The 26,995-nt window shown below is 39.3% G+C and overlaps 1 long non-coding RNA gene across 1 annotated transcript; it reads left to right on the top strand.

Annotated features, from left to right (window-relative positions):
• Positions 1–18,074: 18,074 nt before the first annotated feature.
• Positions 18,075–18,892, top strand: LOC143624154 (uncharacterized). The gene is made up of 3 exons (XR_013152051.1): positions 18,075–18,258; positions 18,400–18,466; positions 18,756–18,892. It is a non-coding gene; the product is annotated as an uncharacterized LOC143624154 (long non-coding RNA).
• The last annotated feature ends 8,103 nt before the right edge of the window (positions 18,893–26,995 follow it).

The raw sequence follows: 26,995 nt of genomic DNA, 5'->3' as shown, positions 1-26,995 counted from the left end.
CAAATAAATTTTTTAATATGTTTTGCGGTTGTTTGGGCTAAGGGTTTTGCTTCTATCCACTTGGTGAAGTAGTCGATGGCTACCACTAGGAACTGAACGTTTCCTGCTGCTGTAGGAAATGGGCCTGTCACATCGATGGCCCACTTCTGAAATGGCCATGAAGAGGTGACTGGAACAAGTTCATTCTTCGGGCGATGCGTGTTGGGTGCGTAGAGCTGGCAAGACCTACACTTTCTGATGTATGCCAGCGCATCCGTATGCATCCCCGGCCAAAAGTATCCCGCGTTGTTTAGCTTAGCTACAACAGCGCGTGGACCTGCGTGTACTCCACAGATGTCTTCGTGTACTTCCCTTAGGAGGTAGTCAGCATCCTGGTTGTCCACGCATCTTAAGAGTGGGCCAAGGAAGTTACGTCTGTAAAGGATGTCATCGTTGAGTTGATAGTTTAATGCTTTACAACGTATTTTTCTTGCCTGTGTTTTTGACTCTGGTAGTATACCCGCTGCAAGGTAATTTATTATTGGTGTCATCCACGTTTCTGTACCGGTTTGGATGACACAAATTTCCTTGTGCGGGACTGATGGTGCTTCAAGGAGTTCAATGCGGATGTCCTTTCCCAAATGGGTGAAGGCTAATGATGCAAGCTTGCTTAACGCATCCGCAGATTTGTTTTCGCTACGCTTGACGTGTATGACTTTACAATCATTAAAATCGCGCATAAGGGTTTTTGCTTGTGCAAGGTACAGGGCCATTGTGTCGTTCACGGCCGTGTACGTTCCGTTTATCTGATTGGCTACTAACATGGAATCTACGTGGGCTTCCAAGTTTTTCACTCCCATTTTACGCGCAATTCTCAGCCCTGCCAAGAATGCTTCGTACTCGGCTTCTTTATTCGTACTTGGAAAGTCCAGTCGAATAGCGTAAGTGTATTCTTGGCCTGCTGGGTTGGTTAATTTCAACCCTGCGCCTGAACCCTCGTTGCTGGCTGCTCCATCGGTGTAGAGTCGTCAGACATCATTGATGTCCTGTGCTGGGGAGGGTTGAGCCTCCTCCTGGCACTCTTTCTCCCGCGAAGCGGGGACTTCTGCAATAAAGTCGGCCAGGACCTGGCCTTTCATAGCTGGTCTTGGCTTGTACTTTATCGCATATTCCCCCAACTCAATTGCCCATTTGGCTAGACGTCCCGATAATTCGGGTTTGCCTAGAACGTTTGCGAGTTTGAAGTTGGTGAGAATGGTGACTGGGTGACCCTGGAAATATCGTCTCAGTCTGCATGAAGCTTGTACAAGTGCTAAGACTAATTTTTCCAAGGTGGAGTACCGGGTTTCTACGTCTGTTAAGACACGGCTAACATAGTAAATAGGCATCTGGATACCTTTCCGCTCTACTAGCAGGACTGCCCCGGTTGCTCTATCTGTGGCAGAAAGGTATATGATTAATTCCTCCCCCGCTTCTGGTGCTGTGAGCGTTGGGAGTTCGATCAAGCATGACCGAATTTCCTGAAAAGCTGCTTCCGCTTCTTGTGTCCAGCGGAAGTGCGTTTTCTTTAAACAGTTTCTCAATGTTGACACGAATGGGAACGACCTATCCGCATGGTTTGACAAAAAGCGGTTAAGTGCGACTAGGCGTCCATTCAGTGTCTGAGCTTGCTTGATGGTAGTAGGTGATTCCATTTTGATAATGGCTTCAACCTTTTCAGGGTTCGCTCTGAAGCCATCTTTAGTAACAATGACTCCCAAAAACTTCCCTTCTTCCATCCCAAAGGAACACTTGCTCGGGTTGAGCTTCATGTTTATCTTTCTGAGCGTATTGAAAGTTTCTTCGATGTCTTTCAACATCGCTTCTGGCTCAGGGCTTTTGATGACCAAATCATTCATGTAGACTTCCAAGTTTCTCCCAATTTGGGCATGAAACTCTTTGTCCATCAGGCGTTGGTATGTGGACCCTGCATTCTTAAGTCCGAATGGCATCATTTGATAACAAAATGTGCCATCGGGCGTCCGAAATGCGGTTTTGTCCTGATCATCTACAGCCATGTGGATTTGATGGTACCCCTTATATGCGTCAAGGAAGCATTTAAGGCGAAACGGTGCTAATGAATCCACTTTGAGGTCAATTTCGGGTAACGGGTAACAATCTTTGGGGCATGCTTTGTTTAAATCTTTGAAATCTATACACATGCGCCATTGTTTGTTAGCCTTCGGTACCATAACGGGATTTGCAACCCATGTTTGATATCTACTAATGCGTACGATGCCCGCGTCAAGGAGTTCCTTGACTTGGGTTCTACACGCGTTAGCCTGTCCGCCCCCATTACTCTGCCCTTTTGTATGACTGGCGTAAAAGCCGGGTCACACTTGAGTTTATGCTCTGCTTTACTTCGAGGTACACCAGTCATGTCAGCTGGTGTCCATGCGAAGATGTCAGCGTTTCTTTGTAATAAGCGTTTGAGTAAGGTGCACGTAGGATCAGCGATTGTTGGGCCAATTGTAACAGCCTGGTCAGGGTATCTGCCATTGAGGGCCCATTTTTCTGGTTCGGTAATGATTGGTTTAGCCATTTTTGGTTTGGGTTTAGATGAGACGGATGCGATGCATACCTGGGGGATACCGGTGATCATCGCTACACCCTAAGCAGTTGGCCATCCCATCATGCCGTGGACTGAAGATACCACGGCGTTGAATCTTGCCATCCCGTCTCTCCCGAAGAGAATGTCGTATGTGTGATGTGGCTTCCTCATTACGACGAAGTCCACGTCTTCTGTGCGGGAGTATTTCCCGTCCGTGAGAATGATGGGGAAAGATAGGATACCCAGGGGGTGTTTGTGCTGCCGTCGAACCCTTCCATTGAGGCGTAAACCGTTTCCAGGCGTTCTTTGTCTTCGTCGTCTAGCTTGTCGAAGAACTGCCTGTACATAACCGTTGACGAGGCGCCGTTGTCCGCAAGAGTGCGGGAAGTTATGTAATGCCCCAGCTGGCTTTTGATGACGATGGGGTCTTCCTTGCTGGGTCCTCCTGGCACTCGCGGGAAGCGTACCTCAGCTTCCTTCCATTCGCATGGTTCTGTCGTTCGTCTTTTTCTTCCTTAGATGTTGCTATGAACCATGTGGATGCTGATGTCAACGGGATTTCGTCCATTGCCTTTATACCGGTTATCATTCCTTCCTCCATTCTTGATTGATGCCACAAGGTGTGCAAGTCTTCCATCCTTGACGAATGTTTCAACAACATCCTTCAAGGATGTACACTCCTCTGTACTGTAACCCTTTGTCCCGTGGAAGTCACAGAACTTGCTCTGATCCGCATTAGGTCGTTGTCGGATCATTGGAGCTTTTGGCCATGGCAGTTTTTCGGTGGCAAATATCTCCGTGACGCTTTTGGTGAGTGGCGTCCACCGGTGTTTTCGGCTTGTAGGGTGCGTGTTATCCCTTCCGCCAACAAGAGGGCGAGAGCTGGATGAGGTGTCAAAGTTTACCCTTGACTGCCAAATACCTAGCTTCCTCTTCTTGTTCTGCCGGGCGATCCGAACATTGTTTTCTCTGGTCCTCTGCGTGTAGAGATGTGTACTTTGGGGAAGATCCCTACCCAGTTGCTTCTTCGTCTCGGCAAAGCGCTTGGCCACCGTCATGATGGCATCCCATGTGGATGGCATGCCGTCCTTACCCGTCAACGTGCGGATAAGCTCCGGGTATTCGGCGCCCTGGATGAAAGCGGCGCGAACAAGATCTTCACTTATGTTGCCCAGACTCAGCTTTTTGGAGTTGAAGCTAGTGATGAAGTCTAGTAAAGATTCATCTTCCTCTCTCACGCAGTTGAGGATCGTCCACTGCTCTTCAGTATATTTCCTCTGTTGACTGAAGTGTTGGCTGAACTTGTGTTGAAAGTCCGCCCAATCATAGATGTGGTGGACCGGTAAACGATCAAACCACGCCCTGGCTGCTCCAACCAGCGTCATTTGGAACATATAACACCACGTGGGTTCCGTCCAGTTACTGACGGTTGCCCCCGATATGAATCTGTTCAAGTGATCGTCTGGGTCGGATAGACCATCATAAGTACCGATGTTGGACATCTGTTTGGCACTTCTCGGGGCGATTGCTTCCGCGATGTCCCTTGCAAACTTGGACTTTCCCGCATTTGCGGCAGTTGGTCTAAAGGTTTTGGAGAAGTCACGTGGGTTTCCTCCCGCGTTCCTTGGTTTGAAGGTTTCTCCAAAATTCCTTCTTGGTTGGAAGTCCGTTTCCTTACGCTTCCCTTTCGCCCTATGGCGAGGGTTTGCGTCGGTGTCGGATTCCTCCCGATCATTGTCCGAGTACTCGCACTCACTGTTCATGTTGAGCTGTTGTCGAGTATTTCCGAATTCGTCAGCCTGTTGGAGTGAACGCAAGCGTTCATCCAACTCAGCTTGGAACTCTTTCTGACGTGCTTCGGCCCACGCCTTAACTTGATCGAGTGTTTGGCGAGGGAGCCTCGCCTGTTTCTCCAACTGGGCATCAGTGAACCCCAGTGAAATATTGTTTACTGCACTTGCCCCGGCTTGGGTAACCGGGGTAGTGTTCGTAAAATTTGTATAACCGCCGGTATTCCCCCAGTAGCTGGGGTTGTGGTTACCGGGGTTTCTTGGTCACTTACTGGCCTTGGGACCGGAGTAACGTTAACCATTTCTTCTGAAATTTTGAAAAAACTGAGAATTAGTTCTAGCTTTTATGCACGGATGGCGCCAATGAAGAAACACTAATGTACCCCGGGCAGATTACGGATAATCTGGGGGTTAAGTAATATTTCCCACGAGGGTTAGGTCCGGCAAAGAAGGATGTTCTTCAGATGACCTGCAAAACCGACACCGTGAGCTCGTCACTGAGAAGGGGGGGTTCCTCCTTGTGACCACCCTCCAGCGTGAGAATCAGACTAGATTGCTCTGAATATAAGTGTATATTGAGAGAAATAGCTAGTGAAGGTAAAATACCAGATGATCATACCGTTCCAAGGTGTTGGAGTATTTATAGCCGAATGTAGGTTTCCAAGCAGGTACAGCCAGCTGTATAATATTCCTGTTCTACCAACTATGGGCTACGCACGTGCCATGCTGGTTGGTGGGTAGGCAGCGGCTGATAGTGACAAGGCCGGCTGTGTACTGTTCCCTTTCCACCAACTGCAGGCTATGTGCGTGCCGCGACAAGGGTTGGTGAGTAGGCAGCGGCTAATAGTGACAAACAGTACTAGAGCATGCTCCTCTTACTGTTTGTCGGTGAGCTGTCACCCTGTGATTGGTTCATGGGCTGCTTTGGTCAGATCTTGTCTATTTTGTCCATACCTTGGCAGGTATAGTACAAAAGATCTTCTAGAAGCATACAGACTGGCTCATTTGGGCGGGAGTATTCCCGCCTTGCTCATTCCTTCAGGTGACACTGAATTATTTAGTGCTTTGTGCGTGTAGCCTTGCTATTAGTGCGGGAAGCCTTCCCTGATGGCTTGTATCCGCAGCTGCGGGGACAGGCGGGATACTTCACCATCGGGAGGCTTTCCCTGCGGGAACAGCTGGCGTACTGCGCGTAAGGTCTTCCTCTCTGAGCATGGTGGGTCCTGCGGAACCAGTTGGTCCTTGCGCAAACGTCCCTCTTCAAGGTGAGTCTTGCGGGTCCAACTGGGCTCTGCTGGGACCTACCTCTTCAATCATATACTTTGATTTCTGGTTCGTAATTGAATTGCCATTCAGCAGTTTGTGATTTTTTATTTCAATTTTGGTTCAGGTGCTTGGGTGTTAGGCTGCCTGAGTTGGAATTTCGATTTATGCGTCAGGACTTCCAAGTGTATTTACTATATTACTATTATAATATATGCCAATTTGAGGTTAATTATTCTTCACTTTATACTGTTATCTATACAATAGTTTCTAATTGAATTCTACCTAGTTGAATTAGAAATTTAGGATCTCCCTAATTGAGTTCTTGCCCAATTGTATTGGAGTTTAGATTTTTAAAATCTGCCTTAGTTGAATTTTGCCTATTGTTATTTGCTACTTGTTTCAATGTCACATCGACACCGAACTTACAAATCGGGTGATGCAAAAAAACAAAAAAAAAAGACTTAAAAGGGAGGCTTTAACTGAATTACAAAAAGGAGATATTTTTAAATTTTCCACATCTACAAAAACTACAAACGATGAACCCACAAAAAACGACCATCCTATAAATAGTGAATTTACAAACGACGAACAACCTACAAATAATGAACCTAAAAATAAGGAATGTACAAATGATGAGCAACCTACAATTGATGAGCTAACAAGTGACAATGAACCTATAAATGATGATCAACTTCCAAATGAGAATCAAGCTAATGAACCTCCAAATATTGTTTGAACCAAGTCAATGGAATAATATCAATAATAAATTAAGGGATCTACTTGTAGAATAAGGCCCGGTTAAGAAATTTATGGTTAAAATTTAGCTTACAAGATATAACTAAAAGTTTTTTGTTAACTCCGCCAACTATAAACGTTTTGGTTTTTTATTTCCGGTCCCAAGCCCGGACAAAGGAGGAAGGTTTATATTAAAAAAAAACGTTGAAAAAAAGCCCGCAACTTGATAGTTAGCTTGAGGCCTCTAAAAACCTTGGGCCGCCACTGCCTATCCCTCGTGATTTAGATTGTGTGGAACTTCAATATACAAATTCAACATAGATGGACAAACATAATAGGAAATACTTAATTCACCAAAAAAACTGACAACGAAAGCAATTGCTAATAAGGGAAGGATGATATAGAAGAATCGGCTGGGATGTTTAGGATTGAGTTTGAAAAGTGCTTATGGCTTTTCAAAAAGCCATTTTGAAAAGATAGGATTTGAGACTTTTGAAAAACTGTTTTTTAACCCTTTCAACAAGCTAAAATATAAGGTTTTACTGTAATTGCCAAACACCATTTAACTTATTGGCTTTTTGAAAAAGCCAATAAGCATATAAGGAGTTTTCAAACTCAATCCCAAACATGACGTAAATAAAACTACCCATATCGAATAGGGCATGCCAAACATATTGAGAGTGTGAAATTCTTTCGACAGCTATTGTCGTTGAACATAGCCGTTGGCTATTTAAAGTATAGGAAATTTTAAACTCCCTTTAAATACCCACAACGTATTTCAATTTTATTACATCAATTTTAAACATTGATATGCGAACGTTAAAATTTCGCATCAACAAATTATACCATGGATTTCTTTATAAATTCCATCATCTAGCTCATCATCATCCACGACTCATCATATGATGATACAAAACTTAATTCCTTGTCTATTTTTCTTGGACACTACATAAGCATTAGTAAATGAGAAGTTCAGAATACTGTAAGGTCAAGAGTTCATGTATCTATAGGTCATGAAGTTGCGCATTATCGTCTGATGCGGGGTTAACTTGTTAAAGTTTTAATTTAGAAAAGGTCTCGGATGTTGAGAGAACTATTCCTAACAATAGTCACTTCTCTAAAAAATGAGACATCTGATTCAAGTAGTTGACCTTATGGTCCGATGGCATGAGACTAATGGTTAAGCCTTGAGATCTTAAGGTCTTAAGTTCGAAACCTAACTCAAGGTGATTTTCCAACAGTGATGGGTTTCCTCTTGATGTTGTTCTTGGGTGAGTCAGACCTGTAGCATTGAAATCTTTATGGACGCTTGACATCCCGTCTCATGAAGACCCCGGGTTTCGGGCACCTCACCATACCTGTACTCTAGATTTGCATCTATGTGGGATGTACAAATGCGAAACTTGAGTGGAATTGACTAATTGAGCATGTGTCCGCTCGATGCAGTGGTAAAACTTCTTGGATGGAAGTTATAAACAACTTAGCCATCGGAGAAGTGCTCTTATAACGCTTCCTATAACTGTATGTTTGTGTTAGCTGCACTAGCTAATTAATATGATTAAATGTAGTTTACATTTTTGTACAATGTTTTAAGTTTCTTTGATGATATTGTTACGAGTTTATGATTTTTTATGCCATTATGTTGTTTTAGTTAATTGATATTGTCTTTTATTATTTTAATACTCTTTAACTAGTATAAGGCACTGATTTATGAGGCTCTTTTAGCCTTTGAAGATATCAATGGTAGAGATGGAGCTTTCTTCAAGTCAAAATATATATTTTTAGTTTGTATATGTTTCAATTGTTTTAAGCAATTGATTGCTATGTTGAATAAGCTATTAGAAATTTCATAGATTAAAGAAAATTGGAATTCCACATTGATTTTATTAACGTTTACAAATGTTGTAGGCTTGTAGGTAAGGTATGAGGCACTGAAGAATGTCACGTACTTCATTTTCCAACTGTTAGTCACATTGGATTGATGGATGATCAGAGCTTTGGCGGGGTTTGAAATTAACAAGTTCTTCAGTAGTGATCTATTTGATGAGGGGATTCATTATTGGAAGCTCATAAAAATTGTTCTCTTGTGGCATCGAAATCATCACTCATGAAGAACCACATGCCAATGGCATGACATGGATACTAACTAGTAGTATTTTGTTTGTTGGTGGTAGTCATATGCAGTTGCAAATCTTAAATTATATTACCTTATTCATACGGAGTTTAATAGTTGCTCAAATTTGGAAGGTCGTTACTTATTTTCCCATGATTCTCATAAAGCAGATATCATGGTGCTAAGGTGTCTTTTCGTGCTTATTTTGAATGCATTATACACATATGTTACAATTTGATGCTTTACTTATTTGTTGTTTTTTATTTTCATGTTTGCTAATATTTTTAGTGATTTTCTGTTTTTACCTTTTCTTGCATTTGTTGCTATTTTTATTTTAATAAGACAGCCATATGGGTTACAAGAGTGGTCATGGCATACTCACAAAATTTTGCAATAGCATTATTAACATGTTATAATCAACAGTATCAGTTAACATCGATACCCTCCACTAACCATCATTGATCCTAGCTGACCATCAATGACCGTATATTGACTGTACGTAATTAATCAATGACCACAATGGACTATCTAGACCTTAATCACCCTATCTGACCATCAACCCCCTTAGCAAAGGAGTTGAAGTATAGTGTGGTGCTCGTTCTTTGATAGTTTGTGGTTTAAAATGACTTATGTTTTGGGTTGCATCTTAGACCCATTTGTTGACCATGTATTAAAAGGACGGCTCATGTATTCTAGTTGGTTTTGGAGATTAGTCTGGGAGTGACTAGTGCCTAAATTTCTATATCTTAATTTTATCTTACTTGCTTCTTTGCCGGTAGGAGGTTTATAGATAGGAGGTTTTTATTTTTTTTAGGATCTACGAAGAGGGAAGGGATGGAGATAGCGAAACTGGATGGGGGGAAGTGAAATGATACATTGGTATGTCTGAAATTGTTGAGTCTAATCAAAAGGGCCCGTTGAGGTGTTGAACCACACCTTTTAGAATGACACACTATATTTAGACACCCAGGGTCCTTATTAAGAGGCCTTCATACGCATTGTATAGGGCTGTATAACGGTTCAAAACTGAACCAGACCAAAATAGAACCGAACCGGAACCTTTAAATGCTAAATATAAGAATTGGAACCGGACCATATTTTAATAGTTCCGGTCATGTTCTTGTGTAAATGGTTCTTGCCGGAACCGGATTCAATTAAACATCTAAATATAAACTATTAGAAGGTGCAAGAATCAAGCTACAATCCGAAAAATAAAACATTAATGTAGAGCCCATTTTGGGTATTAAGTCTTATGTATTATTCCCGAACATAATCGTGTTTGTATGTTTATTATGTTTGTATTATTTTGGCCCAAGGCCATATGTTGTAAGCCCATTGGGCATAACCTTACTTGGGCCATGCTTCATATATAAGGAAGCATGACATGTTATACTACTTAACCTTTTAACATATTATCTTCTAGCTTTTCTCTCTACTCTCTCTCTCTCTCTTTCTCTCTCTCTCAAAACGGCCACACCAAACAAGATTCTAGATCTAAGTTAGCTTTAGTGATTTCTGCTAGCTAAAGCTTATATTGATTCAAGAACTTGTGTTGTTAGATCCGTTCCGTGACCTACAATTGGTATCACAACTTTCGGCTCTACTAGTTGTAGTTCTTGGATCACAATCTTGAATCTAGGTCTTGTTGTGGTGTTTGAAGAAGTGTTCTTGCTTTCTTTCGGGTTTCAAGGTGTTCTTGAACATCTTGTGTTCTTGGGTGTTAAAGTGTGTATTGAAGGCTTCGGGTTCTTCAAGTGTGTTTATAAAGGTGTATTCAAGCTTGTGTTGGTTATATTTGTGGTGATTGTTATGGATTTGTTGTTTTTTGTGTAATTAAAATGCTGAAAAAGTTTGTGGAACCTTATTCCAATCGAATCGAATCAAGGTACAAGTGTTTCCAAAAGTGGATAGGGTTGTACGGATTTTGGTTTCTGTGCAAAAAGTTATTATTGGACTATTTTGAAGTTTAATCGAATCGACTAGTCTTGTTAATCGAACCAAATTAATAATTCCAATTGAATCGAACCATCATCTAATCTAATCAAGTCCTCTAAACTAATCAAATGGAATCATCAGTCGATTCGATTCGTTTGTTATTCGACTAGATTAATATTCTGGTTAGATTAGATTGAAAATCCAATCGATTCGATTCTTTTCCCTAGTCGATTCCTTTTTCCTGACTTCAATATTGGTCCATTTAAATCGAATCTCATATTCGATTTGATTAGTCTATACATCTGTTGAACTAGATTCCATTAGAAGCTCCTCAAGCTACTAATCTACTGTTCAAGATTTCTCAAGATCCAGAATTGTTGGAAAGCTGCATACTGTTAGAAAATGAAGCAGCCACAACAACCAAACCTCCTAAACTCATGACATTTGAAAGCAACTTTGATGACTTCAAGTGGAGGTTAAAGAACTTCTTGAGAATGATTGATCTTGGCATGATAAGTTCAATAGAGTAAGGTTCACGCGCACCAATCACTTCCACTGTAGCTGGCGATGTTGAAATTCCCGTAGATGGTTGTTCCAATGCTTTTAAAGAAAGGATCAAACTAGATAAGAAAGCCTATAGGGTTCTATGTGTGAGTCTATCTGCCGAAATTTCTCTAACTCTTCGAGAGCATACTACTACCAAGGGACTCTGGGATCCCCAACATTTGCCCAAACCTCACCTATAAAACATCCCTCACATTGGCGTTCCACTTACCTATCCTCACCCATAATCCAAGCCATACCCACATCCACAACCATACCAACCCAAACCACTAGCCTGCCTAAAGTCATACCTTCAACTCTACCCACCCAAACTATCACTATGTCCACGCAAACAACCATTCAATCCACACATTTAACTATTCTCACTAATAGACCTATTTCCCAAGGAATGTCAATGCAACCTCCAGTCTTCCAAGATCCTATCTTTGATAGGATTAAGGCACTAGAGGTCTCACATGATTTAAGGGTTAAGCGGGAACAACTTATGATCAAGTTTGTCAAAGATTAGCAGAAAGTGAATGAGAAGATGGTAAGGGAAAGAGATGAGTTAGCTGCCCGTGTGGCAAAGCTAGAGGAAAGCAGCGAATTGGATAGGGCTATAATTGAAAGCCAATGACAGTGGATCAAGAACCTCCAACACCAAGTTGACAGTCAGCAACAGTTTATCTCTCAATAAGCAGATCAAAGAGCTAAAAGACATGATGCTCATGTCAGACTGGAATCTCGTGTATCAAACTTAGAAAGAAACCTGCCGTCTTCCTCAAATATCGCTGAAAACTCGAGGAAAGAGTTGAGTTCTGGGATCGACTCCACATTGCTGGAGTATGAAAGATTGGAGTCTCGAGTTGGTTTGTTGGAAAGCGAGCCCTCGTCGTCAAGAAGTGATGTTGATAACGCTGAACTTAGACCCGAAATTGACCGCCTATAGGTTGAGATAAAGAGACAAAGACGCCAAAACAGCCATCAAGACTCCATCAATGAGGCCTTGGTCAATCGATACATGGCGGCTACTGAAGTTTTACAAATGACTGACAATGATACAGAAGATTTAAAGTTGAGGATTCTTTCTACCTTCAAGTTCTGCATACAAGATGCGAATGCTGAAAAATTGATGGGTCAGAAGAAGCGCACCGCTCTTGCCAATCTTATGTCAGCTGCTCAATATCTTGCAAACAAGAGCGGTGCTAGTGGTGTAGGAGCTGTTGTCTCTAGTGGTAATGCAACTACTGTTGGAACACTCATCCAACAAGCTGTCTCTACAAATGCTCCGATTGTTGGAGCAGGAGTAGCTCCTGGTGGTTATGATGGAGATGAGTCTGGTGAAACTGATGATAAATCTGATGATGATGAATCTGATGATGAGGAGGAAGATGAAGATGATGGTGATGAGGACGAAGACAGTCCTCATGATAGCTATGACGATGATGGCGGTCATGATGGTGCTAGTGCTGGTGCACATGACGCGGGAGCAGGGGATCAGATTACTTCCAAAACTGATGGGTCTGTATTAGATTACTAATATGCTAATCAAGTGAAAAAATTCATGGAGTCTGATGCAGTTCTTGAAGCCGAGTACTCATCTATTTTCAATGTTGATGAATGTGTACGTTTCAAGTCTTTAGTTCAAGAAGTCGTGGAAGAGGATGACGGAATAAACTACTTTCCCAATCCGGACACTCCGAAAAGGGAGACGCAAGAGCCAGTTGAAGAAGTTGTTGTTGCTATACATGCCAATACTGCTCAAAATAAGAGAAAGAGAAAGAATAAGCATTACAACATGAGCAAGATGGCAAGCCTCAGGTGGAGACTGAAGCCGTATCATGATGAATCTCCCATCTTTTATGCTCGATGGCACAATGAAACCAAAAGTTGGGCTGTCAGACATGTAAATGGCGACCTTACATATATGACTTACTCAGATATGCACACTCTGTCCCAGTTTGACATGAACTACTTTCTAAGGACAGTGGGTCACAGCGAGGATGAAAGCATAATTGAGGTTTCTGAACCGCGAATGGGAGGATGACTATCCGAACTTCACTCTCAACTTGGGTAGATCATACACACTTCCCAAAAAAGTCTATCCAGTTACTGGTGAGAAGAGAAAGGGTTGGAGATACAGAATGCCTGATGATCATGGTGTGCCGATTATGCATAACATGCCTTTCAACAAAGACCTTTTCTATGACTTCGTTGCATGGGAGTTCGACAACAGCAGCAGTGAGGTGATCATTCACTGTGACAGCATGCATCACCTCCGCCCCTTCGATGAGCATGAACTGGCTGGTATCAGCAAGAAGGACTTGCTCAAGATTTACAAGTCACCCTTGTCGACCGTTGAATACTATCGGCGTGACAACAATGATCATATTGTTGAAAAATTCAACACGTTTGTACGCTTTCTTGTTGAGAATCAACCATTTGATCATGACAATGTATTTGATTATGAGACCGATTGAAGACCGGTGCTGAGGAATAATACGAGAAGATTAGAGGGAGATTGCAGAGCCCATTTTGTTTATTAAGTCTTATGTATTGTTCCCAAACATAATCGTGTTTGTATATTTATTATGTTTGTATTATTTGGCCAAGGCCATATGTTGTAAGCCCATTGGGCATAACCTTAGTTGGGCCATGCTTTCCATATATAAGGAAGCATGACATGTTATACAATTCAACCTTTTAACATAATATTTTCTAGCCTTTCTCTCCACTATCTCTCTCTCTCTCTCAAAACTCATGGCCACACTAAACAAGATCCGAGATCTAGGTTAGCTTTAGTGATTTCCGCTAGCTCAAACTTAGTTTGATTCAAAAACTTGTGTTGTTAGATTCATTTCAAGACCTACATTTATCAACCATTTGATCATAACAATGTCTTTATCTATGAGACCGATTGAAGACTAGTGCTGAGGAATAATACGAGAAAATTAGAGGGAGATTGTAGAGCTCATTTTGTTTATTAAGTCTTATGTATTATTCCCAAACATAATGGTGTTTGTATATTTATTATGTTTGTATTATTTAGGCCAATGCCATTTGTTGTAAGCCCATCGGGCATAACTTTAGTTAGGCCATGCTTTCCATATATAAGGAAGCATGACATGTTATACAGTTCAACCTTTTAACATAATATTTTCTAGCCTTTCTCTCCACTCTCTCTCTCTCTCTCTCTCTCTCTCTCTCTCTCTCTCAAAACTCATGGCCACACTAAACAAGATCCGAGATCTAGGTTAGGTTTAGTGATTTCCGCTAGCTCAAACTTAGATTGATCCAAGAACTTGTGTTGTTAGATTAATTTCAAGACCTACAATTATCATAACAACATATTATATTTTAAAAAAAGGGGATTGAGAATAGATTAGAATTACTCAAAATATTACAGAAAACAATTATATGTTAAAACAGATTTAGGGCAATGGAAAATGATTATCATTAATGGATTGTATACAACTCGAAAACTGAGAACATGATTGGTTGCTAGTACATGGAAGTTGGAGGCACTACTAAATTTATAGGATTTTAAATATAATCTTCAAAGTTTAAACCTAACCAGGTTCTAGCAGTTCTATAATTGGAACCGCCGTTTCTAACCGGAACCGAAAACCGTTTTCACCCAAATTTAAGAACCGGAACCGGACCCGAAATACAATAATGCGGTTCAGATCTATTAGCTCGGTTCCGGTTCCCCGATTTTGGCGGTTCGGAACTGCAAATTGCACACCCCTATCTGTATGAGACATATAGAATAAAACCTGACAAAATTAGTTTGCGGTGTGTAAGGGAATGTTGAGCAGGGCCATACGATATGTGTAGGACTAAAAGCATCGTGTTACTGGGAAAGACACGTATGGCTCGGACAGGTAGACCTATACGTCGGCCATTCCCGGAACAACATGCAGCGTTGAGTACTAAACGTGGCATATATAACCGGGAACGGTTGGTGTATAGGTTAGCGTGCCGAGCCATACGCGTCTTTCCCATAAATGCGCAATACGATACATCTAGACCGACATGTATCTTGTTTGCTCAATTTTTTTTTTTAATTTTAAAAATGTTAAATGGTAAGTTTCTTTGCAATAATGTTACCATCCAGATTCCACCAGTAAAAAAATGTAAGTAATTAAAGTTCCTGTATTGGATGATAAGTGTGTGTTGATCATAATGATCGTTTACCCTATTTGGTTACCCTACGTTAATGTAATTTTTCATGTTACCAAAAGAAAAGCTTATAGTAGAGAGTTGTGGCTGCTTATGCTTTTGTTTACGTTTCACCCCGTACACCTTAACCATGGTCAAACTAGGTAAGTATGCAGAACTAATATGCTTCAAGAGATTTTTGAAAACTAAAATGGTGGACCTCAACACCGTTCCACATGTTCCTTTGTTTGTTTTTACTTACTATGATATGTGTCATCTAAATCACCAATTTTTACTCCCCTTGTAAAAAACACTATTCATTGTATTAATAATTAGATAAAGAATCACTTATCATATACTTCATTGTAGATTCACCGGATGAGGAGAAGTATGTTCCAGATTGGTTTATAGTTTTTACTTAAATTTCTCCAATCATAAGCAAAAATGAAATCAGTCTTATTATCGAGGATTGCAATTACATAGGCATCACCGTTTTACCCATCTAGATTCCACCATTATAAAAATGTTACTAATTTAAGTTAAACAGGCTAAAAACTAGTTGCTTAGTTAGATGTTGAGAATTCAAACATGTGTAACCACAAAATAGGTTTGGGACTTGTTGAACCATAATGTATGTAAGTTACAAAAAAAGAGAGAGATAATTGAAGCATATAGTTTGGATATTCACGTTGATCATTAACCGTCATATTATTAGGGTCTATCATTGAACCCTACGCTTGGCTCCATTTCTGATGTTCTGATCATCTCCGTCAATAGTTTCTATTGAGGGAATTTAAGTTACGACATATATACTGGTCACATGTAGGTTATAATTTCCGCACACCTAAAATCCTCTCCAACCAGTTCTTTTTAACAAGATCACGTTGTCTTCCTCCATCATACTTATTTGGTTGCAGGTGTTGATCGTTAACGAAAATTAGCACTTTAGCTTAACCATTCCGGAGAAGGAAGATCTTAGATGTGCCAATGCTTTATGCTTGTTTCTTGAAATAAGAAAATAATTTTATTTAATGTGAGTTATGTGATTGTGGTGTCTGTGTATCTAAGAAGAACTTTGTTTGAATGGTGATTTCAAACATATGTAAACATTTGTTTTTCTTCTTCCTTCAGAAACTTCAAAAGTTTAAATAAAAAATGGCGGTTATGGTCAACCGGAACTTCTAAAGTTTATACCCTTCATCTTCTCTGCATAACCCTACAAGGAGAATTTTGTGGCTACATTTCACTTTGAAGTCCCTAGACCCTTCCCGATCCTATTTGTTCCAACATCTCCATTTCCCCATCCAGATTCCACTAGTTTTAAACCCTTTTTAATCGTCCTCTTCTGTTCTTCCAACATCTGCATTTGCTCTGTTTCGGAAGGTTATGGAAAAGTGGATTTTATCAGGAAGGTTCCGGAAGGCTAAGAAATGTGGAGTTTATCAAACTCTTTTTTTTTAAGAGTTTGGTGTGTTAAATCATCTCGTGGTCCACATATTTATCATTAACAAAGGAAAATTGATGCAATAACGAATTATCAACATCTAGAATCTCACAGAACTGAGGAGTTGTGTATGCTTTGCTTTTGTTTTTCATTAACATTAGAAACATCTTATGGTCAATATATGCGCCACCGTTTTACCCATCCAGATTTCACAATTTTTAACCGATATATCCGTAAGGCTCCCGAGAAATGTGGTGTTGTTTAATACTAAATTATATATTAACTTCACGATTTTCAATTTGATACCAAAACATAAAGGAGGACGCGAACGTAGAGAAAAAGAATGTGTTGGAGAGTCCGTTTCATTGAAGATTAGCTTCTGCTCTCGTGGTGAGCATGAACACGTAAACCATGTTATATGTTAACCACATTCAAAGAACCCTATGCTCCAGCCCGTCGTTCTAATCATTTAGAAGCTCATAGTAAGAGAAGTTTTTGTCTCCTCCCAAATTGATCTTTCATTGATAGCGGTTCTGATATTTAATCCGAATCGTATGGAACTTGATGCACTTTTGAAGCGGATTAGTTCCGCATACTTACCCGATTTGACCAGCTTCTTGATTAAGGTTTTTGGTTCAACATTTTCAAAAATGTACACAAAATCGTAAGTACAAACAAAATCATTTGAAGACTCAAAATCATAGGCAGACACAACATAGTTTCACCGGTGTAATCTGGATGTGTGTTGTGTCTTCTTATATCCCAAAGGCATTTCATGGATCTCTTTCATGAGATTTGTTGTTTTCTGACCATATCTCCTTCTAATAAACTAGTGATGAAATTTCATGAAACTATGTACATGGTCGGATCTTAGCCCTATGTACATGGGAAAGTCACATTAATCATGTTTAAATAAAAATTATTAAATAAGAGTGCACAAAACATTTAGGGTGAACAAACTTGCCATCCAACACATCCGCTAAAGTTCCAATACGTTGAATATCAACACCAACATCTTGATTATGGTGTCGGGGTTAACATTTTCGCATTTGTAACCAAAATAATCCATTTCTCTAAAGTGTTCCATTCCTAAAGAAGCATAAAAACACGCATGACGTTTGTCCATCGTGCTTTTTTTAAAACAATGCTAAACCATTTTGTTGATAACTAATCCATTTCTCTAGAGCCTTCTGAGACATATTCAAGAACAAACTAGACCTCATTTTGTTGACGTATATGACCAGAATGAAGGCAATGGAGCGAGCTCAGAGTTCTTCATTTCATCAAATTTAAAAACTTTTATCAGATATCTCTTGAAGCAGATCAGTTATGCATACTTACCTGATTTGACCAGCTTCATTATTAAGGTAACATGACAAATTACATATGTAGCATTACAAATTACATATGTAACATTACAAATTATCCTCTATATTAATTTGCAACTTTTGAAAGCTTCTAATGTTGTAATCTTGACTTTTTATGTTGTACAACTTCTCCTTGCCTTTCTCTAAAACATTTTTGAATCGCGTGCTTCTCTGACTGGACCACAAACACCATTAACCACTCCAGTGGCTTCTCAAGTCTCAACCATTCCAATACTCTTTTATCTCATCTCTCTCTCACCTCAAAAATAACAACGATAAGTCGACGGTGGTGAGGCATAGCAATGACGAGGAGGAAGCATCTCGCCGACTCACAGGTATGTCTTTCTTCATGCTCTACGCGTATTTGCTTCGAGACCTAATGTTTGTTTGAATTGTTTAATAAGAAGCTTCAAATGAAGCTCGGACATTTGTAATTGATTGATTGTTTTTGTTCGTTGGTATTGTAAATCAGGTAGGTGGTGGTGCGCCTGGTCATTGCCGCCTCCTATTGGCCGTCTGGGTCGCCGGAAATCGAGGGGACTGGTAAGTTGTTTGTTTTAGATTTTTATTAATTCTTGCTTTGAATTTGTTGTGGAGTTTATGTTAATCGAGATTCGAGTATGTGGAATTGAATAATGCAAAAACGTTCGTTCGAATTTAGGGTTGGCCTCTGTTTTTCAATTTTATAAACACTGAATTTACAGGCCATTGATCCATCATCTAATGTAGTTGTTCGAATCCATATAATAAGCTTATAAAGTTGTTGTTACCAAACCACAAACCTTATTTCTGTAAAAAAAAATTTAATTGGGTTCATATTACATGTTTCTAGATATGTGGTGGATGGGAAGCTCCAAATTAGATTTTCTTATCACCAACAATATGCATACCAACGTTCGGAGGATATTAATGTTTCAAACCAAAAAAGACTACAATTTTATTGGAGTCTTTTGTTCATTAAATTGCTAGCCAAAAGAAGATGCTGGTAACACATTACAATTGTTAAAATTATATATGTGTTTTCAGCAAAAAAGAAATATTATTTATTTAGTGTTATTTTTCTTTTGCAGATTGTTGTGTATTCTGGTGTGTATCACATCCCCATAAAATAATAATAACCCATGGGTGCAGCGACCCGCAAAGGACCCAAATCCAACGCTCCCTGGCAATAGGAAAACTTAAAACTGATGACGGTCACCCTCAAGAGCAACCACATCTTGGCAGTCAACAACGTAAGTGAACCGACAATCACGGCACCAGCGAACACACAACTTTTGTGAAATCTTGCAACTTGAGTTTATTCTAGATATTTATTACTGGATGCCTAATGGAGTAAGAGGGCCGAATAGAAGAACTAAAGGTGTGTTCTATTGATTTTGTCCTTTTACTCCCTTGGGTTTGAATACATGATGTTGTGATGTTAAATGTTTCTAAAGTGCACTTGCATGATAAATGATTTTTGCAAAAAATAACGGCTCAAACGGCCAGCCAAAAAATAAATAGTTAAAAAACCATAAGTGTATGTACGTATCTGGATGCTATATATAAGTTTGTTTGTATGCATCTTAGTATGTGTGTGTATACAAATTAAATAAATATAGAAAAACTAAATTGTTCAAAATTAGTCAACACTGTTGACAGTTTTTGTACAAGTAAATTATGGGTCAAAGGTTAGCATGAATGTGTGTTCTTTGCAGTTTTGGATTCAATTGTTTCATTTTGGTATGGAGCTGCTGATTTAAAGAGTGCTACAAATTAAAAGACGAATTTGGAGCTGAAACTTTCAAAGGATTTAAAAGAGTGCTACAAATTAAAAGACGAATTTGAATGATAGTTTTTGTTTGTGTGAAGGATAGTTTTGTTTGTGTAAAGGTTTTTCCATGTTTTGTTTACTAATGAGTTATAGCCTTTGTAAATTTGTGTGACATGCATGTAATGGAACTAGAAAGGTTTTCTTTCAATGTGTTTTTTTCCATGATTTCTCAGGCTGTGTGACAACACACGATGTCGAAACTTTTAAACAAACCTACGCGAAACTTCTAAACATAAACCCGCGCAACGCGCGGGTTATAAAACCTAGTTACATATATAATGGTGTTGCGCGGGTTATAAAACCTAGTTACATATATAATGGCAAGTTATATTAGCAAAGGGTAACCAAATAAGGTAAAATGATCATTGTGATCAACAAACGCTTACCATCCAAAGGAGATTTAATTACTTACGTTTTTTTATAACGTCGACTTTCTTGTATTTAGGCTACCGCACTCTTTAAATTTGGAGAGCCCTGACGCCCCACTCTGGCTAGACTATGTTGTCTTAACCGGGCCCACGCTGGCTTCAGAGTTTGACTTGGGCGTTCCCCTGTGAAACCATACCGCCGACAGCCACTTGACAACCATTGTGCCACTACAAGAGCAGAACTCTCTAGCGTAACACATGGTGGGAAAACAACCTAGGTGAGCTCAGGGTTCGAACTGACAACCTTTGCACAAAGTCTATATCAAACCCTTCATTGTCAATATCTACTCAAATGGGACACAAGTGGGATACAAACTTGAGACTCCACCGGAGAACCCAAGTCTCCTACCACTAGATGATGCAGCGGTGAAACGATAACGAAGATCGATTCACGTTGATTCTAAGAATACCCGTGAAGAACTTCACAAAACTCCCAAATATCATCCAAAAGTGTAGGGGGGAATGAAGAGAAAAAAAGGTAATTATTATCAAATTCAATTATGACCATCCAGATTACATCAACATAATATAAATAGAATTTCAAATATGAAATGGGCCTAAAATGGGCCATGGGCCAAACACAAACCCAAAAACAAAAACATAAAAACTGACAAAAAAGATAAAATGGCCCATAACTTTATTTAGGAGTCGTTTCTAGGCTTCGTACATGGGCATAATCGCCGTAGGCGTTTGCCACAATGTGCTCCTCGTCTCAAGCTTCGATTTGACTGGTAATAGGCCTGAAACGGAGCTTCGTGAGCCAAGTTATGCCCGTTTTCGTGGGCCACCTTTTGTTACGCGATCTTGTGCCTCCAAATACATAATAGCCCGGTCTTCAATACTTGGGCTCATATCACTAGACCACAAGTGAGGGATTACTAGTGGAATCTGGATGGGTAACATTTAAGGCGAAAAAACTTATCATCCAACACAAGAACTTAAGTTGAGTCATCTAAATCACTTTGTTATTGTATTTTGGTAACCATTGTAAGAAAGAAGCACGATGGGCAACGTATTTGAAGTTTCTATTTACCGCAACATACGTTTTTATTTAAATTACGGCATTTAAGAATCTCTTCCATGATGACTGGCTTCCTTACTTTAAAACCCCCATGAACTTAAATAAAAGACACAGGATGGTTTCTATTATGGTTCATCTGAAGTGCCATTTTGTTGAATATCAACATTTCCTCTCATAAGAAGCACGATGTCCAAAAGTAATCAATCTAGATATACATGTACATTACATTACTCCATATTTCTCTAGAGCCTTACGTTAAAAAGACCTTTTAACATCTCCAACTCTTCAATTGGAATTTAACAATTGAGGAAGACTTAGTGATCTCTTTGACCTTCTCAATGTCTTCCGAAGTCGATCTACCTCTGGATCTTCACATAACTAATTTGTACCCCGTGATAGATAGCCACAAAACAGGTCAAGTCCCCGTTTCATCTAACATGCAGTTTTACCAATTAGTTTTTTTAGACCATAATGGCCATAAGCAAAAATGAAATCACGTTTCTTAACGACGGTGATACAAATCAAAGAAAGTAAAATAAAATAAAAAGAACCGTTATGGACACAAAACATCGAATAAGCGTTAAGATATTTTTAATAAACGTCATGTTTAAAGTTACAGGGACATTACAGGGAAAAAATACGGTTTGTTTCAATCCAGCTTTCGGATTCTTAAAGTTAACAAACACAAGACTGGTTAATCTACCAAATAAGTTAATGACGGGCGAACGTAACAAAACGTTAATGTGGAATTAAATAACTATGATGTTATGGTCGATAGAAACCAAAGGAGATAAACTCATGAAGAAAATGGACTCAGAACTTATCCATTTTGTTTTTCATTAACATTTTTAATGGTGGTGGTGATTCTGCTTATGTAAGTAGGTGTTCATCTTCAACGAAATGGAACTCTAGTTGAACCATTCCTGTGTTTGATGGTAAGTTTCTTCTCCATAAAAGTTTTGAGGATGGTGATCTTGTCTGACCACCTATATACTATGAGCTTCCTAGAGCTACGCTATTAGAAACCACTATGGCCACAAAAACAACAAAACAATACTTTCCATGATGGTTGACAAAATAACTTTTACTTTCCATTCACTTGAGAGAATACTTTTCTTCGCTAATTCTCGGTAAATTACTTTACGTCATGTGTAAATAATTAAGAAGGATTTGGAAGAAATTAAGTTTATCGTCAAGATTAACCATCATAACTTATGTATTTTGTTTTTCATTAATCTTTGTATCACTTATCTTTAACTTTACTTTGCTTAACCGTACACGTTAATCACTTGATATGTAGACACGCCACATATAGCACTAAACGCTACGTATACTATATGGTGGATTAGTTTTATTTGAAAGGCTTTCCTTAGGACAAGATTTCCTTCTTGAAACCTTCTGATCCTGATATTTTTGTTATATGCTCTAGCCATCAAAGTTGGTATGCAGCAATCCTGATTTTTGCTAAGTCTCTGAGTTCATCAACAGAGTATAAATTTGAATAAGGCTTTCGTTGTTTGCTTGAGAATCACGGATGCGTGTTCTGGCGGTGAGAACTCTCATCTTTGTAGGGATTACAGCTTCTGCTCCAAATACCTATGAGAATGGTGTTTGACCCGTTGCATTCTTGGATGTTGTTTAATTAGCCCAAAGAACATAAGGAAGTTCTTTAGCCCATTTGTCTTTGTTGGATCCTAGCTTCTTTTTTAAGTTGTTGATGATTTTGTTGCTCGATTCTACTTGACCATTAGCTTGTGGATGGACTGGTGTAAAGGTGATCATCTTTATGCCCCAGCTGTTACAAAAGTTAGTTATTCTTTTTCCAATAAATTGGGATCCATTATCACACATGATTTCAGATGGGATACCAAAACTAATTATAATGTTTCTTTTAATAAAGGATACAACTTCCCTTTCAGAGACTTGAACGAATGCTTCTGCTTCGATCTATTTTGAGAAATAAGCCGTCATGGAAAGCATGAAGAATTTTCTACCTTATGCCTTAGGTAACTTACCTACAATATCCATCCCCCATTTCATGAAAGACCATGAAGAAAGAGATAGGATACAAAGGTTCTGCTAGTTGATGAAGAATGTTGCCATGTCTTTGGCAAGCATCACATTTTCTTGATTGTTCCATAGCATCCTTCTTCATTATTGGCCAGAAGTAACCTGCCCTAAGTATTCTAGAGAATAATGCTCTACCCCTTGTATGGTTACCACAGTCACCTTCATGGAAGTCTTTAAGCACTTCTTGGATTTCTGGATCTTCAATGCACCTTAGGTAGGGACTTGCAAGAGACTTTCTGTACAAAGTATCATGTAATATAATAAATTGGGATACCTTGATTCGGAAAGCTCTAGGATTTTCTTCATTAGGGATTTATCCTTCTTGGAGGAATTTCTTAATCGAGAGGATGATCCAGGATTCTACTACAGGACTGGATTCAGGATCCTTAAATTCTCTAGGACGATCTGTTGTCACTTCCATTGCTCTTGTTCCCCAATTGCTGGAGAAAGTAGGTGAATGATTGGTATCTTTATATCGTCCGGGATCTTCAAGGATTATGCTAGATTTGCTAAGGCATCTTCCCCAACATTCTCCTCTCTTGGTATCTGATTTATACTAAACAATTTGAAAAATTTTGCCAACTCTTTTACAATTTCTAAATATTTAATCAATTTTTCACCTTTGGCAGTGTATGAACTATTAAAGTGGTTAGTTATCAATAAGGAATATATGTAAACTTGAAAATACCTGATCCTCATTTGCTTAGCTAGTAATAAACTTGCAATTAATGCTTCATACCCTGCTTCATTGTTGGTGGCTTGAAACTCACAAGCTATAGACTAGGTATTATACCCCTGTGGCGATTTTAGTAGTATTCCCAATCAGGTTACTCTAACATTTGACGCGCCATCTGTGAAGAGAATCTAAGGATCCTTGGTCTCTTTAAGTTGTTGGACCTCCAAATCAGCTTTTTTTTGCAAGTCAGTGCTGAAATCAGCCACAAAGTCGGCAAGTGCTTGTGATTTGATGTCGGTTCTGGGCTCATATTTTGTATCATAGGCACTGAGCTTGACAGCCCACTTAGCCATCCTATCTGACATCTTGGGTTTTCTAAGCACGTTCTTAATAGGATAATTAGTTCTAACAATAAGAGCATGAGTTTCAAAGTAATGCCTTAATTTAGTTGATGTCATGATTAAAGCAAGGTTTAATTTTTTAAGATGAGAATACCTGACCTTGGCATCTAAAAGACTTTTACTTACATAGTAGACTGGATGTTGTTGTCTTTCATGATCCTTAACTAGAACTGCACTAACTGCATTACCTGAAACAACTAGATATAAGGATAATGGCTCACCATCCAATGGTTTCATCAATGCTAGAGTTGAGGATAGATATTCCTTAAGGGCTTTAAATGCAGCATCATGCTTCTGAGTCCACTCGAACTTCTTGTTTTTTCTTTATATGTCATAGACATCCTTGCATTTCTCTGAGGATCTGAAGATAAATTTGTTCAAAGCTGCAATTCGTTCTGGTCAACCTTTGGACATCCTTTTCATTTACCGAGGACTTTAAGTTGACAATGGCTTTGATCTGCTCAGGGCTGGCTTCTATTCCCTTTTTGGGCACCATGTATCCTGAGAACTTTCAAGCTTTGACACCAAAATGGCACTTGGATGGATTGAGCTTCATTATATTGGTCAAGAATATCGAAGGCTACCACGAGATCCTTAATATGATCTTCTGCTTTCTTCAATTTGACCACCATTTCATCTATATAGACTTCCATGGTTTTTCCTAAGTGATCTTTGAACATCATATTGACAAGTCTTTGGTAGGTTGTGTTTTGGTCAAAAATCGGTTTTATGGATAGTGTAACCAAATCGGTTTTATGAGGTAGAGTGCTTGTATGTTAACGATGAATATGTAGCAAAAATAGATAAGAACACAGAGATTTGTTACGAGGAAAAGCCCTTGATCGATTAAGGATCGCCAGCACAAAAACCCCAGGTGATGACAATTTTCGATCACCAATATATTAAACAAAAAGGTATTACAAACTTGGAGATTATGATCAGTGAATACAAAGAATCTAAGTGTGTGTTAACTGTTGTAGTATGCTCTATTTATTGTGTATGATGTGTGTTCTGATGACCTAGCTAATCATAACTCAATATAAATACAAAAATAAGGATAACTAACTTCCCTTTAAATCCGCCACTACTCCATAGAAACGTTGCATCCACTTTGACCACATGCTATTTCCATTGAGCTGCGAATTAGTGGGCTGACTTGGTCTCTTAGCCGTTATACCTACTAAATACTACACCATTTAAAGAATACAACCGTTAGTGAACAATAAGTACTGAGGATCCTTGATCCTGCGTAACCTGGAACACATATATTAAGGATAACTAATCCAAAAGTCACTTAAGGATAACATATCCTTAGCACAAAAATCTGTGCCCTAACAATTGCCCCCAAAATGGCGGTTATGAGTAGATAACAGCTGTCATTTTGAATTTCAAATTGCCTACAAAAAAAGGATATGACGTGATAATTTAGACGCAATTATCACCTATCCTAGTTTATCCACTTCCTCCTATAAATGCGACCACTTGTATCCATATATAATCACATTTCGGCAGTTCACCAGGTTTCCTTTCCTCTCCTTTCATTTCATTTCTTTTTATAATGTCTGTTATTTATGTTTCGTCTTCCTTCGAGAAATCGGAATCAAGCGACCTCCGACCTCAAGGTTTCTTTACACACCCTTCATCGAAAATCTGCAAGTTCACTGACCAGAGATCAATGACCTTCATTCAACGTTCCCTGCCAGCGCAATTTTCCGGCCGTTCGACTCCTCTTTCCGGAGCGACTCTTCTTCCAAAACCTGGGTATTCTTTCCAGCACAACCCTTCTTGATTGCTATTCATACCCTTTTTCCATCATTTACCCAAAGCTTTTTTACCTTAACCAGCATTAGCTATATCCAAGCAATGTCGATGCTTTGGTGTGTATTACACACCATAGAGAGAATCATTAGAGAGGAGGACAACGAGTTTAGTTTATCGAAGCTAGCATACCTCTACACGTTAGTCACCCATGGATCTACTCGTTTGGTTTTGAAATCAAAGCCACACCAACCAACTCCCATCTTCAAAGCCACTCAAAATGGTGCATCTTGGAAAAATCAATTCTTTTTTGTTTAAAGAAACACCATTCCCGGTAGGATAGATTTACCCAAAAGATGAATTAGGCAGGGTAGGATCTTAGATCTTTTAACAAGCCGAATAGTACAGCTTATCCTTCTTTTAACTTGCTTATTTCTGTTTTTCAGTTGACAACTTTGCTTTGCTCACTGATATTCCTGGAGTAGAGGAGAAGGTGAAGAAATTCCTTGCATTGGATCCTAAAATTAGGACATTTAATCCAAAGCCACTAAAGCCATTCAAGAATCAATTTCATAATTTTTAAGCGAAATGTCGAGTAAGAATTCAATAATACTTGATATTAATAAAAAAAAATAAGGGGAAACTTATCTGTGTTGTATCCTGTAGGTGCTCAGAAGTCCAGCAAATCAGCTTCCCAATTCTATTTGGAAGACATTAATTTTCTCATTATGAAAGGGAAACTCCGAAGACCACTCTAGTCCATTAACCGCGTCTAGTAACACTCGTGCCGACTCCGGAGCTTCAAAGAGAAAGAAGACTGCTGAGCCGGAATATCCTTTCGAGGCTGGAAAGTATCTTAACACAACTTTAAGGATCCTTTATCCTCTTTGTTTGTTCCTATGGAT

The sequence above is a fragment of the Bidens hawaiensis genome, unplaced genomic scaffold, assembly GCF_021521415.1.
Source record: "Bidens hawaiensis isolate Kalapana, Puna unplaced genomic scaffold, B.hawaiensis_p1.1 tig00003698_1, whole genome shotgun sequence".
Lineage (NCBI taxonomy): Eukaryota > Viridiplantae > Streptophyta > Magnoliopsida > Asterales > Asteraceae > Bidens > Bidens hawaiensis.
The sequence above is the reverse complement of the archived record's forward strand: the minus strand, read 5'-3'. Positions and strand labels throughout refer to the sequence as shown.